This window comes from Piliocolobus tephrosceles, chromosome 1 (genome assembly GCF_002776525.5).
Source record: "Piliocolobus tephrosceles isolate RC106 chromosome 1, ASM277652v3, whole genome shotgun sequence".
NCBI lineage: Eukaryota > Metazoa > Chordata > Mammalia > Primates > Cercopithecidae > Piliocolobus > Piliocolobus tephrosceles.
This window is the reverse complement of record NC_045434.1, coordinates 112,909,290-112,926,845: the sequence shown is the minus strand read 5'-3', so window position 1 is coordinate 112,926,845 and position 17,556 is coordinate 112,909,290.

Below are 17,556 nucleotides of genomic sequence, written 5' to 3'. Positions count from 1 at the left end.
ATTTACAATCTGATGCTACCATTTATATGGAAATGTCAATGATCAGGTATAATAAAAAAGGAACATTATTAAAGAACGATGGTGAATGAATTCACTACCTATTTCCAGATTTACTATACAGCTATGGAAATAAAGATCATGTGTATTATTGAAAAAAATAGAACATATATCAATGGAAGAGAAGAGAGAATTCAGAAATAGATCCTTTCATATATGTTAGACTAATGATTCTTAGACATAAATATAGTTATATGTGTATATATAATCACCTTTTTGATGATTATCTATCTTTACCTCCAAAATAGGGAATATTAAGAGAACTTAAAAAGAAGCCACAATGTAGGAGATACTATATTTATCTGCAACAAAGGATTTTTTTTAATGGTATATATATAATGCAGTCTGATAAGATAAACAGCACAAAGGAACGATTTGGCAAAAGGCTTGAATAGATACTTCAGAAAAGAAGATATATGAATGATCAATTAGCACAGGAAAAGATGCTCAACTCTTTAGTCATCTGGGAGATCAATCAATACAGTGCTGAGATACCATTACATATCCACAAGAACGATAAAAAGGCTGAAAATACAACATGTTGGTGAGGATCTAAAGCACTTGGAAGTCTTACACTTGTGGGAATGAAAAATGGTCCGACTTCTTTGAAAATCTGGCTAACAGTTTCTTCTAAGTTTAAACACATACAAATCATATGGACAGTCTTTCTGTTATGGCATGTGGCGCGTTTGGGGGGGTCCTTGCTCCGAGAACTCCCAAGATGGTGGTGGGCTGCTTCTAAGATGCTGGCAAACCTTGTCTTCTCTGACCTGGGGTTCTTGGCCTCATGGATTCCAAGGAATGGATGCAGTGAGTGTTATAGCTCTACTAGAAGTGTAGGTCATGGAAGAGAACTATGGAACCCAGTGACTAGTGTTCTGCTCGATTAGGATGAATGAACCCTGGCCCTTAGCCATGCAGGAACAATGGCAAGCCTTTTTAGCCTGATAGGGAGCGGCAATGGGCTCCTCCCTGGATCAGGAAGCAAAGCGGACACCCTGCCAGATCTGGAGGGATGGAAGTTGGCGGTGGGTCTGATGGTGGCAAACATCAGTGGTGGATGGCAAGCGAAAGCTCAGCTCGAGCTGTAACAAACACGGCCCAGAAGATTGTGCAGTTGCAAGATTTAATAGAGTGAAAACAGAGCTCCCTACAAAGAGAGGGGATCCAAAGTGGGTAGCTGTTGCTGGCTCAAATGCCTGGGTTTATATCCCAATCATTGTCCCTCCCACTGTGCTCTCAGGCAATAGATGATTGGCTATTTCTTTACCTCCTGTTTTTGCCTAATTAGCACTTTAGTGAGCTCTCTCTACTACCTGATTGGCAGGGGGTAAGCTAAGTTGCAAGCCCCGTGTTTAAAGGTGGATGTGGTCACCTTCCCAACTAGGCTTCGGGGTTCTTAGTCGGCCTAGGAAATCCAGCTAGTCCTGTCTCTCAGTTCCATTCCTAGGAATTTACATACTTTGTCTGCACAATGATTTGTATATGGATGCTTATGATACTTTATTCATAATAGCCCAAACCTGGAATGACACAAATGTCAAATAACAAGTGAATGTATAAACAAACATGCTGTAACCACACAAAGGAATACTACTCAGCAATTACAGTGTATTAACTGTTGATGAAAATACTCATATGGATGGATTTTAAAATTCATGCGAGGCATGAAAGAAGGCAGACACAAAACAACACAAGTATAATTTTATTTACAGAAAATGGTTAAAAACGCAAACTGACCTAAAGTGACACTGGCTCCTTGGGGCTGAGGGTTGAAAGAGTGATGAACTGCAAAGGGTTACAAGAAACTTTGGACTTATGGAAATTCCCATATCATGATTATAGCAGTTGTCCCATTTGTGTATACATTTGTAAATATGCATTTAATTATATGTCTTAAAGTGTTGTAGTCTATTGTACTTAATTTATACCTTTATAACATTGATTTAATCATCTTAATTTCTCCATACTAGCAATTACCAGATAGAAAATGAAATTCAATAAAACATAATGGAGATTAATATCGAAAATACTTACATGCTTAAGAATACATATAATGAAGCAGATACAAAGCCCATTAAAGCTATTGGTGGCCGGGCTCGGTGGCTCAGGCCTGTAATCCCAGCACTTTGGGAGGCCGAGACGGGCGGATCACGAGGTCAGGAGATCGAGACCATCCTGGCTAACACGGTGAAACCCCGTCTCTACTAAAAAGTACAAAAAACTAGCCGGGCGAGGTGGCGGGCCCCTGTAGTCCCAGCTACTGGAGAGGCTGAGGCAGGAGAATGGCGTAAACCCGGGAGGCGGAGCTTGCAGTGAGCTGAGATCCGGCCACTGCACTCCAGCCCGGGCGACAGAGCAAGACTCCGTCTCAAAAAAAAAAAAAAAAGCTATTGGTGATAGAAATTAAAGAAGACTAAATAGAGAAATATATATCATGTTCATGGATTGGAAGACTCAATTTTGTGAATATATCACATCAACATAATTCTGATTAATAATTCTAGTAGAAGTTTTAGAGAAATGTAAATGCTAATTTTAAAATGTATTTCAAAATGAAATAATCTGGAATAGGCAAGTTGGTCTTGAAAAAGTTGGAGGAATTACTCTGCTAGATTTCAGAACTCATTTTAGAGCTACAGTAATTTAAAAGCTATGGGAAATGTGTAACTATTCATAAATATATCAAAGTAGAAGAGTACAGATTCAAACAATATGCTCCCTATGTACAGTTATTTAAACTTTTTAGAAACAAAGACACCAATGCCCTTCACTGGGGAAATGAGAGACTTTTCTTTTTTTTTTTTTTTTATTTTTTATTTTTTTATTTTTTTATTTTTTTATTTTTCAATAGAAAGTTTCTGAGTGAAATAATATTTGTTTTAAAAAGTTAATAGTAACCACCACTTTCTACCATACATTGAAATTAACCTAAGATGTGAAAGTTAGAATTAGAAACTTTCTAAAGGAAAAAATACAAAATATTTTCATGAACTTGACATGATATTTCTTAGACCAGAAAATATTTCTTAAACTGTAGCACTGACCACAATAATAAATCAATTAAATGTACTTCATTTTTGAAAAGCTTCTGCTTATTACAGGTTACTGTTTAATAAGACAAAAGCTATCGGGCGGCCAAGAATAATGATTTGCAACATATATGCATGTTGCAAATACATATATATTTCATATATATATATATATAACATTAGTCTTGACTAGGTCCAACCCCTATGGTCCCCTCTCTGGCATGGGCTGAGGAAGTCCATTCTGGCCTTAGAACAGCATGGGCTGCCAAGCATTCTCAGAGAGGCTTTCAACTTCAATGCTTCACATGTACATATATGAAACAATGGACTCATTCAAAATGTGTAAACAACTCCAATAGATCACAAAGAAAACGACAAACAGCCCAGTATATCAATGAGTGGAAAAATTTGAAAATGTGCTTTACATAAGAAGATGTCTTAATGATCAATAGGCATGTGAAAACCAAAATAGATGATATCAATACACACCTGGTAGAATGGCTAAAATTTAAAAGACTGAAAATATTAAGTGTGTGGGAATGTAAAGCAACTGGAAATAGCCTATATTTTTCATAGAAATGTAAAATAATATAACCTTTTTGCAAAACTCTGTGTCCATTTTCAGCCTTTCACTAAGCAATTCCATCCCTAGCTATCAATACCCAGGAAAAATGAGTATGTATCTTCACAGAAAGAAGTGTACAAGAATATTTTCAGTTACTTATGCATAGTAGCCAACAAGTAAACCTGTCTACCATCACAAAAATGGATATCAAACTGTGTGATAATTATACGATAAATAGGATATTTCTAGGCCAAAACAAAATGAAATGAAAGAAAAACACAAATTAGTAGCATATATATCCAACTGATTAAGAGAAGTCAAAACAACAGCAGATACTGAATGATTTCATTGTTATGAAGCAAAAAAATAAGCAAAATTAATCTGCTGTGGCTGCTATAGTTTCGATATTTGTCCCCTCCCAATCCCATGTTGAAATTTGATCCCCAATGTTGGAGGTGGGTCTTAATGGGAGGTGTTTGGGTCATGGGAGTGGATCCCCCATGAATAGATTGACCCCCTCCCTGGGAGAAGGTAGTGAGTGAATTCTCACTCTATTAGTTCCCGCAAGAGCTGGTTGTTAAAAAGAGCCTTGTGCTTTTCCTCTCTGCTTCCTCTCTCACCATATGATCCTTGCACACACTGGTTCCCTTTCATCTTCTGCTGCGTGGGGGAAGCAGCCTCAGGCCCTCATGAAGAACAGTTGTTGGTGCCATTCTTCTTGTGCAGCCTACAGAACTATGAGCGAAATACCTCTTTTTTCTTTATAAATGACCCAGCCTCTGGTATTCGTTTATAGCAACACAAAGGGACAAAGGGACTAAGATAGTAACAAGATTTAGAATATATTTTTCATTTGGGGATGAGTATTGACTGGCAAGGAGCACGTCAGAACTCTCTGGCATAGAATAAAAGTGTTGCCTCTCTTGATCTGGATGTTATTATACAATGTACAATTATATTAAAGTCATTAATCTGTACCCTTAGGTTTTTGTAGTTTACTCCATGCAAATTACACCTTAGCGAATAGCTGGTAGCATAAAACAAAGTGACAGATAACAAACACTCAAAAAAGTAAAAATTGACAGAAGATAGGTAACAAATATTCAGCAGATAAATAATAGGGATCCCTTGAGAAAAAAACAAAACAAAACAAAAACAATGAAAGAGAACAAACACAAAAAAAGTTTTATTAAAAAACAGAATTTGACATTTAAAAGTTTGAAATAATATTAAAGCGACACACTGTTTCCTTGGAAAAACAATGCAGAACCACAAACTCTGAGAGTTGCTTTAGCAAAAGTACTGTCATTCAGTTCGATCTAATGGTATAAGGTTAGCTTCGGAGGCCAAAAGAATCTAGTTTCTAATTCTTATTCTTCTCCTCACAACATTTGCGGCCTAGTAATTTTGTAATCTTTCTGAGTCTGTTTTCTCATCAGGAGCAGGACAATTCCTAAGTAATAGATAGTATATAGAAGTAAATATGATCTCAGGCAGTGGACATCAACCATAATTAAGTATTAAGAGTATATTTACATTGAGCTCTCCTTTATCTACTCTAAAATTGCAGACAAACAACAATTGACAAAGAATAGATAAAATGTTCTAACATAAATATTCTTTCATTCTTTCTAGGAAGAAGTCACACGTAAGTAAAAATAATTAAGAGAGGACCCACTTCATATCAAACAACCTTCCCGAAACCGTGAAACAACTCTGCTTCCTAACACCAGAGATGAACGCAGTCTATTCCAGACACAGGGTCTTGTAGGGGCTGGACCCCCTGCAGTCCTGTCTGCCTGGAATAGACTAAGAAAGTCTGCTCCAGCCTTAGAACAGCATAGGCTGCCAAGCGTTCCCACAGAGGCTCTCGACTTCAGCTCTAGATGGCTGAGGAATACATGCATGTGGGTCAGGTTAAGGCCAGCAGAATCACATGTTCAGAGCTCTCATCAGCATCAAAGTCAGTGGAAGGATGCCAGTCCCCAGAGCTCTATTCCAAGCCATTGGATGCTCCATGGAGGGGCGGTGGTCATATGAATACCAATCAAGAGAAATATCTGTAACAGACAAGAGGCATAAATAAACAATGTCCGTCCTCCACTAAAACCCAGGAGAGTTCTCATTCCAAAAGCGATGTCTTGAAGAAAACATAGGTACAAATCTTTGTGACTCTAGATTACACATTTCTAAGTGAAAATATAATCCATATAATGGAAGAGCTATTTGCAAATCATACACCTAACAAGGGTCTAGTATCTAGAGTATATAAAGAATTCACATAAGTGAGCAAAAAGACAAATGACCCAATTTAAAAATGGGAAAAATGTTTCAAAAGACATTTCTGTAAAGGATACATACAAATGGCCAACAAGCACATGCAGAGATGTTCAATGTTTTTCCTCATTAGGAAAATGTGAACTTAAATCAAAATGAGATACCACATCAGACCCACAAGGGTGACTTTAAAAAAACACAACATATGTTTGGAAAGTTATAGTGGAAATGGAATTCTCATATATTATTAGTGGGAATGTAAAATGCTGTAGCCACTGAGACTGGAAAACAGTCTGTCAGTTCCTCAAAAACTTAAACATAAAGTCATATATGATACAGCAGTTGCACTCCTAGGTATATAACCAAGAAAATTAAAATCAGATGTTCACTCAAAAACATGTACAAAAATGTTCATAGCAGCATTATTCATAATAGTGAAAAAGTGGAAACGTTCCAAACCACCATCAGTTGATGAACAGGTAAACAAAATGTGGTATAACTATAAAATGGAATATCATTTGGCCACAAAAAGGATTGAAGTACTGATGCATGCTACAGCAAGGATGAACCTTGAGAACATTGTGATAAATAAGAGATGCAGATGCAAAAGGTGATGTTGCATTATTCCATATACAGGAAATGCCCAGAACAAGTATATATATAGAGAGAGAAGGTAGATTAGTGTTTGACAGGGACTACAAAAATGGGGGAATTGGAGAGTGACTGTCAGTAAGTACAGGCATGCTTTCCGGCATTACGAAAGTATTCTGAAATTAGGTAGTGGTGATGGCTGCAAAACCTTGGGTATATAGTAAAAGATGCTGAATGGTATGCATAAAAGTGGAGAATTTTGTGATATATGAATTATACTTTAGAAGTAATAATAACAAAAGTAATACAGAGAGGTATCTTTCCACATCTCCATGCCCTATATTTTTATTTAAATATATTTATATGGACAATAAGGTCCAGGCTGAGGTGATCTCAGATGGAGATGAAGAACTTGTTGGGAACTGGAGTAAAGATGATTCTTGTTATGTATTAGCAAAGAGACTAGAGGCATTTTGGCCCTGCTCTAGAGATTTCTGGACTTTGAACTTGAGCAAGATGATTTAGGGTATCTGGTGAAAGAAATTTCTAAGCAGCAAAGCATTCAAGAGGTGACTTGGGTGCTACTAAAGGCATTCGGTTTTATAAGGGAAGCAGCACATAAAAGTTTGAAAAACTTGCAGCCTGACTATGTGATAGAAAAGAAAACCCATTTTCTGGGGAGAAATTCAAGCCAGGTGCAGAAATTTGCATAAGTAGCAAGGAGCCTAATGTTAAACCCTCAGACTATGAGAAAAATGTCTGCAGGCCATGGCAGAGACATTCATGGCAGCCCCTCCCATCACAGGCCTGGAGGCCCAGAAGGAAAAAGTGGCTTCCTGGGCCAGACCCAGGGTCCCCATGCTGTGTGCAGCCTAGAGACTTGGTACCCTGTGTCCCAGCTGCTCCAGCTATTATTGAAATAGGCCAATATACAGCTCAGGCTGTGGCTTCAGAAGGTGGAAACCCCAAGCCTTGGCAGCTTCCATGTGGTGTTGAGCCTGCAGGTGCACAGAAGTCAAGAACTGAGGTTTGGGAACTTCTGCCTAGATTTCAGAAAATGTATGGAAACATCTGGATGCCCAGGCAAAAGTTTGCTGCAGGGGCAGAGCCCTCATGGAGAACCTCTGCTAGGGCACTGTGGAAGGAAAATGTGGGGTCAGAGCCCCCAAACAGAGTCCCTACTGAGGCACTGCCTAGTGGAGTTGTAAGAAGAGAGCCACTGTCCTCCAGACCCCAGAATGGTGGATGCACTGACAGCTTGCACTGTGTGCCTGCGAAAGCCACAGATACTCAATGCCAGCCCATGAAAGCAGCTGGAAAGAAAGTTGTACCCTGCAAAGCCACAGGTGCAGAGCTGCCCAAGACCATGGGAACCCACCTCTTACATCAGCATGACCTGGATGTGAGACCTGGAGTCAAAGAAGATCATTTTGGAGTTTTAAAATTTGACTGTCTCACTGGATTTTGGACTTACATGGGCCCTGTAACTCACTTGTTTTGGTCAATTTCTCTGATTTAGAATAGCCGTATTTAACCAATACCTATACCCCCACCGTATCCAGGAAGTAATTAGTTTGCTTTTGATGTTAAAGGCTTAGAGGTGGAAGGGATTTGCCTTTTCTCAGATGAGACTGTGGACTGTGGACTTGTAGGTTAATGCTAAAATGTTAAGATTTTGGGGGACTGTTGAGAATGCACGATTGGTTTTGAAATGTGAGGACATGAGATTTGGAGGCACCAGGGGCAGAATGATATGGTTTGGCTGTGTCTCTACCCAAATCTCAATTTGAATTGTATCTCCCAGAATTTCCACGTGTTGTAGGAGGGACCTAAGGGGAGGTAATTGAATCATGGGGGTTGGTCTTTCCCGTGCTGTTCTCATGATAGTGAATAAGTCTCACAAGATCTGATGGGTTTATTAAGGGTTTCTGCTTTGGCTTCTTCCTCATTTTCTTTTGCCACCACCATGTAAGAAGTGTCTTTCACCTCCTGCCATGATTCTGAGGTCTCCTCAGCCATGTAGAACTGCAAGTCCAATTAAACCTTTTTCTTCCCAATCTTGGGTATGTCTTTATCAGCAGTGTGAAAATGGACTAATATAATCACTGATCATTAGAGAAATGAAAATCAAAACCATAATGAGATGCCATCTCACACCAGTCAGAATGGCTATTATTAAAAACTCAAAAAGTAACAGATGCTGGTGAGGTTGTGGAGAAGGAATGCTTATACACTGCTGGTGGGAATGTAAATTAGTCCAACCCTTGTGAAAAGCAGTGTGGCAATTCCTCAAAGAACTTAAAACAGAACTACCATTCAACCCAGCAATCCCATTACTGGGTATATATCCAAAAGAAAATAAATCATTCTACCATAAAGATACATGCACATGTATGTTCACTGCAGAACTATGCACAATAGCAAAGACATAGAAACAACTTAACGCCCATCAATGGCAGATTGGATAAAGAAAATGTGGTACATATATATCATGGAATACTATGCAGCCTTAAAAAACAACAAAATCATATTCTTTGCAGGAATATGGATGGAGCTGGAGGCCAACCTCCTTAGCTAACTAATGCAGGAACAGAAAATCAAATATCTCATGTTCACACTTATAAGTGGGAGCTAAATAATAAGAACTAATGGGCACAAAGAGGAAAACAACAGATACTGGAGCCTACTTGAGGAAGGAGAGTGGGAGAAGGAAGAGGTTCAGGAAAAATAACTATTGGGTACTATCTTAGTACCTGGGTGAAAATATGGTCTCTACAACATACCCCCATGACATGAGTTTGCCTATATTAAAAAAACCTGCACATGTACACCTGAACCTAAAATAAAATTTACAAAAAAAGAAATCCATAACTCCTACAAAAAGAAAGAACACAAATTGAACCTCTACTACATTATCTATTAGGATACATTATCTATTAGGATACATTATCTATTAGGATTAATAGACAAATCAAGAATTTAAATACACACAATAAATATAATAATAAATATTCTCCAAAATATTGGAGCTATATTGCATATTATTCACCAAATGTGGGCATTGAGGTATAAAGAAGAATGAAGTAGAAATATTAGATGTGAAATATATAACTTTACCCACCGATGGAATAAATAACCAAATGGCTACAGCCAAACAATGATCAAGTAAAGGAACTCTCCCAGAAAACATCAGGCAGGAAGAAAGGCACAGAGACTAGAAATGAAAAGGTAAGAGACTGTGAAGATAGAACAAGAAAGGAGTCTTTAAAAAGTAGAAAAAATAAATGGCAAGAAAATATAAGAATAACCAACAATTTTCCAAAATTGGAGAGAGATGAAGCACCTCATATTGGAAGGGCTCAGAGAAGATATTTGAGAAAAGCTTACCTAAATGTATTATATACTATATATGTATAGAAACTGTATATAGATATACATAGATATATATTATATATATAATATATAGATATACATAGATATATTTTTTTTATATATATAGGTTTTGTTTTTTGAATTGTTTTGTTTTGTTTTTGTTTTTTTTAAGACAAGGTCTCACTCCCATCACCCAGGCTGGAGTGCAGTGGTACTATCATCACTTACTTCAGCATTCACTTCCCTGGCTCAGATGATTCTCCCACTTCACCTTTCTGACCCTCCTGACCACCATGCCTGGCTAATTTTTGTATTTTTTTGATAGAGGTGGGGTTTCGGCATGCTGCCCAGACTGGCCTCAAACTCCTAAGCCCAAGAGATCTGCCCACCTTGGCCTCCCAAAGTGCTGGTATTACAGGCATGAGCCACCACTCCTGGCCATCCAAATGCATTATAATAAAATTTAAAACATCAAAGACAAGGAGAGAAAAAGTTTTCTAAGTGTTCTGAGATAAAGAACAAATCAGCTGATCCTTGAACAACACAGGTTTGAACTGTGTAGGTCCACTTATACACAGATTTTTTGCAATAAATACAGTTGGCCCTCTGTATCTGTTCATGTCTACAACCAAACAGATTGAAAATATAGTATTCATAAGATGTGCAATTTGCTGATATCAAAGACTGACTTTTCATATAACAGGTTCTACCAAGGCACCTTCGGGACTAGAGTATGCATGGATTTTGGTATTGACAGCAGGCATTGAGGGGGAGAGTGGGATCCTGGAACCGATGCCTGTGGATACCTAGGGACAACGTACAAACAAGAATCCAACTGAGGTCATATGGTGTAAGAAGAGAAATAAATCCAGGAGAACATTAAAAGATAAATGAGAAGCAAGGATAAATAAATACAGTAAGCTAAAATATATTATTTTTTAGAAAAGGCAAAGATACACACTGTACACATACAACTATATCCAATAAAATCCACTAAAATTCTAGATAGTACCAAGAAAATATGGGTTATGGCAAAAAACAAATGGAAGTAAGAGTATTCTGAAGTATACCTATATTGTTTAGGAGAAGATACAGATTGAACTTGAGAAGAAAAACACCATGAGAGATTGTTAAAAGGAACAACTAACCAAAAAGATATAAAAATCATGAACATATATACACGTTAACCACATAGCCTCAAAATATTTTCAGCAACAACCAATGGAACTACAGGAAGAAATAAATTAACAACTATACTTGCTAATTTTAAAATATTCTTCTCAGAATTTTATAGATCAAACAGAATAAAAATTATAATGCATATAAAATAATAAGCTTTAGCTTAATTGATTTATATAGAAATTTACATCCAACAAGCAAAAAAATATGTATTATTTTTTAGGACACATGCATAGAATATATTTTTTTAAATCGACCATTTAATAGGCTACAAAGGAAGCCACAATAAATTCCCAGGAATCTATATCATACCCTCTATAATCCCTGACTATATTTCAATATCATACATAACAAAAGGATGTCTTTAAAAGGAAACCTTTGGCCAGAAAATTATGCACACACATAAAATAAAGATATATCTAATTAATTCTAGGATTAAAGAGGAAATCTCAGAGAGAAATTATAAAATGAATGGTGCCCGAACGACAATACAAACACCATATATCAAAACATATATGGTATCAGTTGGAGCCTAGGAAAGAAAAACTCATAGAATACAGGTACCAGTAGTTTGAAAAACACATAAAATACATCCTTCAGTAAACATGAAATGGTGAAAACATGGTAGCACTCTGTGTTAGTCAGGGCTCTCCAAAAAGACAGAACCAATAAGATGGATGGAGATAGATAGATAGATAGGTAGATAGATAGATAGATAAACAGACAGATCGATAGTTTATTATAGGAATTCATTCACTGGGCTCATGCAATTATGGAGGCTGAGAAGTCCAAGGGTGAGGGGCCACATCTGTGAGAACCTGCTCACTGATGGGGACTTTCTGCAAATTACCATTCTTGTAGGTCAAAAATAGTTGGATATCAGAAATTCCATATAGTTCATATCATTATTCCCATTTTGCTGATGAAATTGAAGCACAGAGGGATTCAATAACTTGCCCAAGTTACACAGCCAATTGGTCATTGTCAACATTATAATTTGAGCCTAGGAAGTGTAGTTTCAGAGTGTGTCTCTTAACCAGTATGCTATAGCGCACCGCTTCTTGGAAATTATCTCCACGGATGCAAAAAAGGCATTTAATAAATCTCATCACCGATTTATCATTAAAAAATATATATCTGACTGAAAGTAAAGAGCAGTTGTCCAGAGATAGGTAGAAGAGTAGAGATTAACTGTAAACAAGTACCAGGAATTTTTGGAATAATGGAAATGTTCTAAAAATGGATTATGGTGATTGTTGTTCTGTTCTCCTAATTTACTAAAATAATTGAATTTATTTGCACTCTTACAATGGGTGAATTTTATGTTATATAAATATATCTAAATAATTCTATTTTTAAAATTCTGAAAACTTCCTTAGTTTGCTGATAATTGTAAGAACAACATAGCAAGCATCATATTTAATACAAGAAATTTTAGAAGCATTTAAAAAAATGCTTCATGAATAAGAAACAATGATTGCCATCCCTGCTACCATCTAACATAGTACTGAAGATTCTAGCCAAAGATATAAGCTAAAAAGATTTTCATGTGGGAACTAAAATAAAAGAAATAAAATCATCAAGAAAATACAGTTATAAACAAGGCAAAACAAAAGCATTAGGAGGCAAACTGTTATAATAAATAAGAGAGTTCAGCAAAGTACCACATAGAAGATCAAATTACAAAAAGGAGTTTCTCAAAGCAGAAATAATCAAGTGGAAAATTTGATAGGAAAGAAGATACATTCACAATAGTGGCAAAATCTATACAGCATCTAAGACTTAACCTAACAAAGAGTACAGAAGACCATTTCAGGGAAAAAAATGTAACACTCTGTTAAATAATATAACAAGAGATCTGAATAGAGAGAATTTGATCATGTTTGTGGATAGAGTAACTTAAAATTATGAAGATACCTATTTTACCCAAATTATTCTATAAATTCAATGTTGCAATGGATTGAATGTTTGTATCCCCCTCCACTGTCAATTCAAATGTTGAAACCCTCATCTCAGTGTGATGGTATTTGGAGGTGGGGCCTTTGAAAAATAATTACATCAGGATCCTCATAAGAAGTCAGACAGCTAGCTAGCTCCCTTTCCATACTGTATGAGGATGGCAAGAAGATGGCCCTCTGTCAACCAGGAAGAGGGCATTCCCCAAGAACCCAACCATGCTGGCAACCTGATCTACGACTTCCAGCTTTCAGAACTCTGAAAAATAAATGCCTGCAGTTTAAGTAGCCCAGTATATATAGCATCATGAACTGGCTAAGACAGAAATTGCTATTGAGAAATGAGGCATCGCAATAACAAGTCCATGAAAATGTGGAAGCAGTCTTGGAAGTGGGTAACGGGTAGAGGCTGCAAGAATTGTGAAGTACATGCTAGAAGATGTCAGTGCTGCCATGATGGAATTTTAAAGGCAATTATGATTATGGCTCAGAAATAAAAGAGGACAGCTGTACAGAAAGTTTCTGTCTTCTTAAGACAGTACATGATTATGAATAATGTTAGATGGTAGAGGCCATTCTGATAAAACCTCAAATGGAAATGACGAAACATGTTATTGGAAACTAGAGGAAAGCCCATCCTTGTTACAAAGTGGTAAAAAACTTGGTTGAATTGTATTTATGTTCTAGTGTTTTGCGGAACATGGAACTTGTAAGTGATGAAACTGGATAGTTAGCAGATGAAATTTCTAGGCAAAGTGTTAAAGGAGTGGCTTACTTCTTCCTGATCACTTATAGAAAAAGGTAAGACGAGAGAAATAAGTTGAAGATGGAATCGTTAAGCAAAAAGGAACCAAAACTTAAATATTTGAAAAATTCTGAACTGTTAATGTTACAAAAAAATTTTTTAAAAAGCATGTTCAGAAGAGAACACTAAGGGTGTGGTGAACTAACCACTTGAAAAGGAGATTCGTGTAAGTGTGAACAATGGACTTAATCAGCCATCTCAACAGAAACCAAGAACAGAGCTAGGGCAATTCTAGCAGAAATTAGCAAGAAGAAATCTCTAGCAAGCCGAGACTAAAAGAAAGAGAAAATAGGATACAATTAAGGAAGACCATCAGACTTCTTAGAACTTCAGGACTACAGGACTCAACCACTGAACAGCAAACATGCACTATCCAAAACAAGGGAAGAAGGACTCCAAAGAAGATTCAGAAATCCACAGAGCTGCCACTCCCACCATCAGCCCAGAGTGCCATGGGCTGAGCCTGAGAATGGGGCTGCCTCCACCTCAGTTTCAAAGGGTGGGACCTACACCCAGCAGAGCCATGAGGCAGGGCTATTGGGACCCACTGGGACACCACCCACACTGGGCAGAGTCATAAAAGAGGAACCACTGCCACCATGAGTCCAGAGGGTAGAACATCAAAATGATTATTCTTGAGCCTTAAGATCTCACAGAGCTTGCCTAGCTATTAACTTGCCTAGGACCCATCTTTCCTTTCCTTCTTTCCTCTGTCTCCCTTTTGGAATGGGAATGTCTCTCCTATGCCTATAGATTTTGGAAGCACATAACTTGCTTACTTTCACAGGTTCGCGGCTGGAGAGAAGTTTGCTTCAGGATGAATTGTTCTTCAAATCTTACCCACATCCAATTTACATGATAATTAGATGAGACTTTGGACTTCAGACTTTTAAAGTTAATGCTGGAACCAGTTAAGTATTTGGGGGCTGTTGGAATAGAATGGATTTATTTTGCATGTGAGAAGAACATGAATTTGGGGGAGCCAGGGGCAGAATACAATGAATGAAATGTATGTCTCCAAATTCATATATTGAAATCCTAATTGAAATGTGATGATATTTGGAGTTGGGGGCCTTTGGGACACAATTAGGTCATGAGAGTGGATCCATCATAATTGGAATTAGTGCCCTTACAAGATGACACCAGAGGGCTAGCTAGCTCTCTTTCCACTATGTGAGGGAATAGAAAGAAGACAGCCCTCTGTACACCAGGAAAGTGCACTCACCAAGAACCTGACTATATCAGTACCCTGATCTCAAATTTCTAACCTCCAGAACTCTGAGAAATCAAGGTTTGTTGTTTGAATCACCTGGCACATGGTAATTTCTTATAGCAGCCCAAACCAAGACAAATGTAATCACAATCGAGTTTCTGAAAATATACAGTTGAAATTAAGAAAATCTAAAATCTAAAATAGAGATTCTTCTTTAAAAAAAAAAAAAAAAAACTAGGCTAATTTTGATAAGAAAGATCCTTTCCCCATTGCTTGTTTTTGTCAGTTTTGTTAAAGATCAGATGGTTGTAGATATGTGGTGTTATTTCTGAGGCCTCTGCTCTGTTCCATTGATCTCTATATCTGTTTTGGTATCAGTACCATACTGTTTTGATTGCCTTGTAGTACAGTTTGAAGTCATGTAGTGTGATGCCTCCAGTTTTGTTCTTTTTGCTTAGAATTGTCTTGGCTATACAGGCTCTTTTTTGGTTCCCTATGAACTTTAAAGTAGTTTTTTTCTAGTTCTGTGAAGAAATCAATGGTAGCTTGATGGGAATAGCATTGAATCTATAAGTTACTTTGGACAGTATGGCCATTTTCATGATATTGATTCTTCCTATCCATGAGCATGGAACGTTTTTCCATTTGTTTGTGTCCCCTCTTATTCCCTTTAGCAGTGGTTTATAGTTCTTGAAAAGGCCCTTCACGTTCCTTATAGGTTGTATTCCTAGGCATTTTATTTTATTTGCAGCAATTGTGAATTGGAGTTCACTCATGATTTGGCCCTCTGTTTGTCTATAATTGGCGTATAGGAATGCTTGTGATTTTTGCACATTGAATTTGTATCCTGAGACTTTGCTTATCAGCTGCAGGAGTTTTGGGGCTGAGATGATGGAGTTTTCTAAATATACAATCATGTTATCTGCAAACAGAGACAATTTGACTTCCTCTCTTCCTATTTGAATACCCCTTATTTCTTTCTCTTGCCTGATTGCCCTGGCCAGAACTTCCAACAGTATGTTGAATAGGAGTGGTGAGAGAGGGCATCCTTGTCTTGTGCTGCTTTTCAAAGGGAATGCTTCCAGCTTATGCCCATTGAGTATAATACTGGCTATGGGTTTGTCATAAATAGCTCTTATTATTTTGAGATATGTTGCATCAATACCTAGTTTATTAAGAGGTATTAGCATGAAGGGGTGTTGAATTTTATCAAAGGCCATTTCTGCATCTATTGAGATAATCATGTGGTTTTTGTCACTGGTTCTGTTTATGTGATGGATTACATTTTGATTTCTGTATGTTAAACCAGCTTGCATCCCAAAGATGAAGCCAACTTGATCGTGCTGAGTAAGCTTTTTGATGTGCTGCTGAATTTGGTTTGCCAGTATTTTATTGAGGATTTTCACATCAATGCTCATCAAAGATACTGGCCTGAAATTTTCTTTTTTTGTTGTGTGTCTGCCAGGTTTTGGTATCAGGATGATGCTGGTCTCATAAAATGAGCTAGGGAGGAGTCCATCTTTTTCTATTGTTTGGAATAGTTTCAGAAGGAATGGCACCAGCTCCTTTTTGTACCTCTGATAGAATTTGGCTGTGAATCCATCTGGTCCTGGGCTTTTTTTGGTTGGTAGGCTACTAATTACTGCCTCAATTTCAGAACTCGTTATTGGTCTATTCAGGGATTCGACTTCTTCCTGGCTTAGTCTTGGGAGGGTATATGTGTCCAGGAATTTATCCATTTCTTCTAGATTTTCTAGTTCATTTGCACAGAGATGTTTATAGTATTCTCTGATGGCAGTTTGTATTTCTGTGGGGTCAGTGGTGATATCCCCTTTATCTTTATTGTGTCTATTTGATTGTTCTCTCTTTTCTTCTTTATTAGTCTGGCTACTGTTCTATTTTGTTAATCTTTTCAAAAACCAGCTTCTGGATTCAATGATCTTTTGAAGAATTTTTTGTGTCTCTATCTCCTTCAGTTCTGCTCTCATCTTAGTTATTTCTTCTCTTCTGCTACCTTTCGAATTTGTTTGCTCTTGCTTCTTTAGGATCCCCTATTCAATAAATGGTGCTGGAAAAACTGACTAGCCATATGCAGAAAACTCAAACTGGACCCCTTCTTTATACCTTGTACAAAAATTAACTCAAGATGGATTAAAGACTTAAACATAAAACCTAAAATCTTAAAAACCCTAGAAGAAAACCTAGGCAATAGCATTCAGGACATAGGCATGGACAAAGAATTCGTGACTAAAACACGAAAAGCAATTGAAACAAAAGCCTAAATTGACAAATAGGATCTAATTAAAGATCTTCTGCTCAGCAAAAGAAACTATCATCAGAGTGAATAGGCAACCTACAGAATGGGAGAAAACTTTTGAAATCTATCCATCTGATGAAGGTCTAATATCCAGAATCTACAAGGAACTTAAACACATTTACAAGACAAAAATAACCACATCAAAAAGTGGGCAAAGGATACGAACAGACACTTCTCTAAATAAGACATTTAC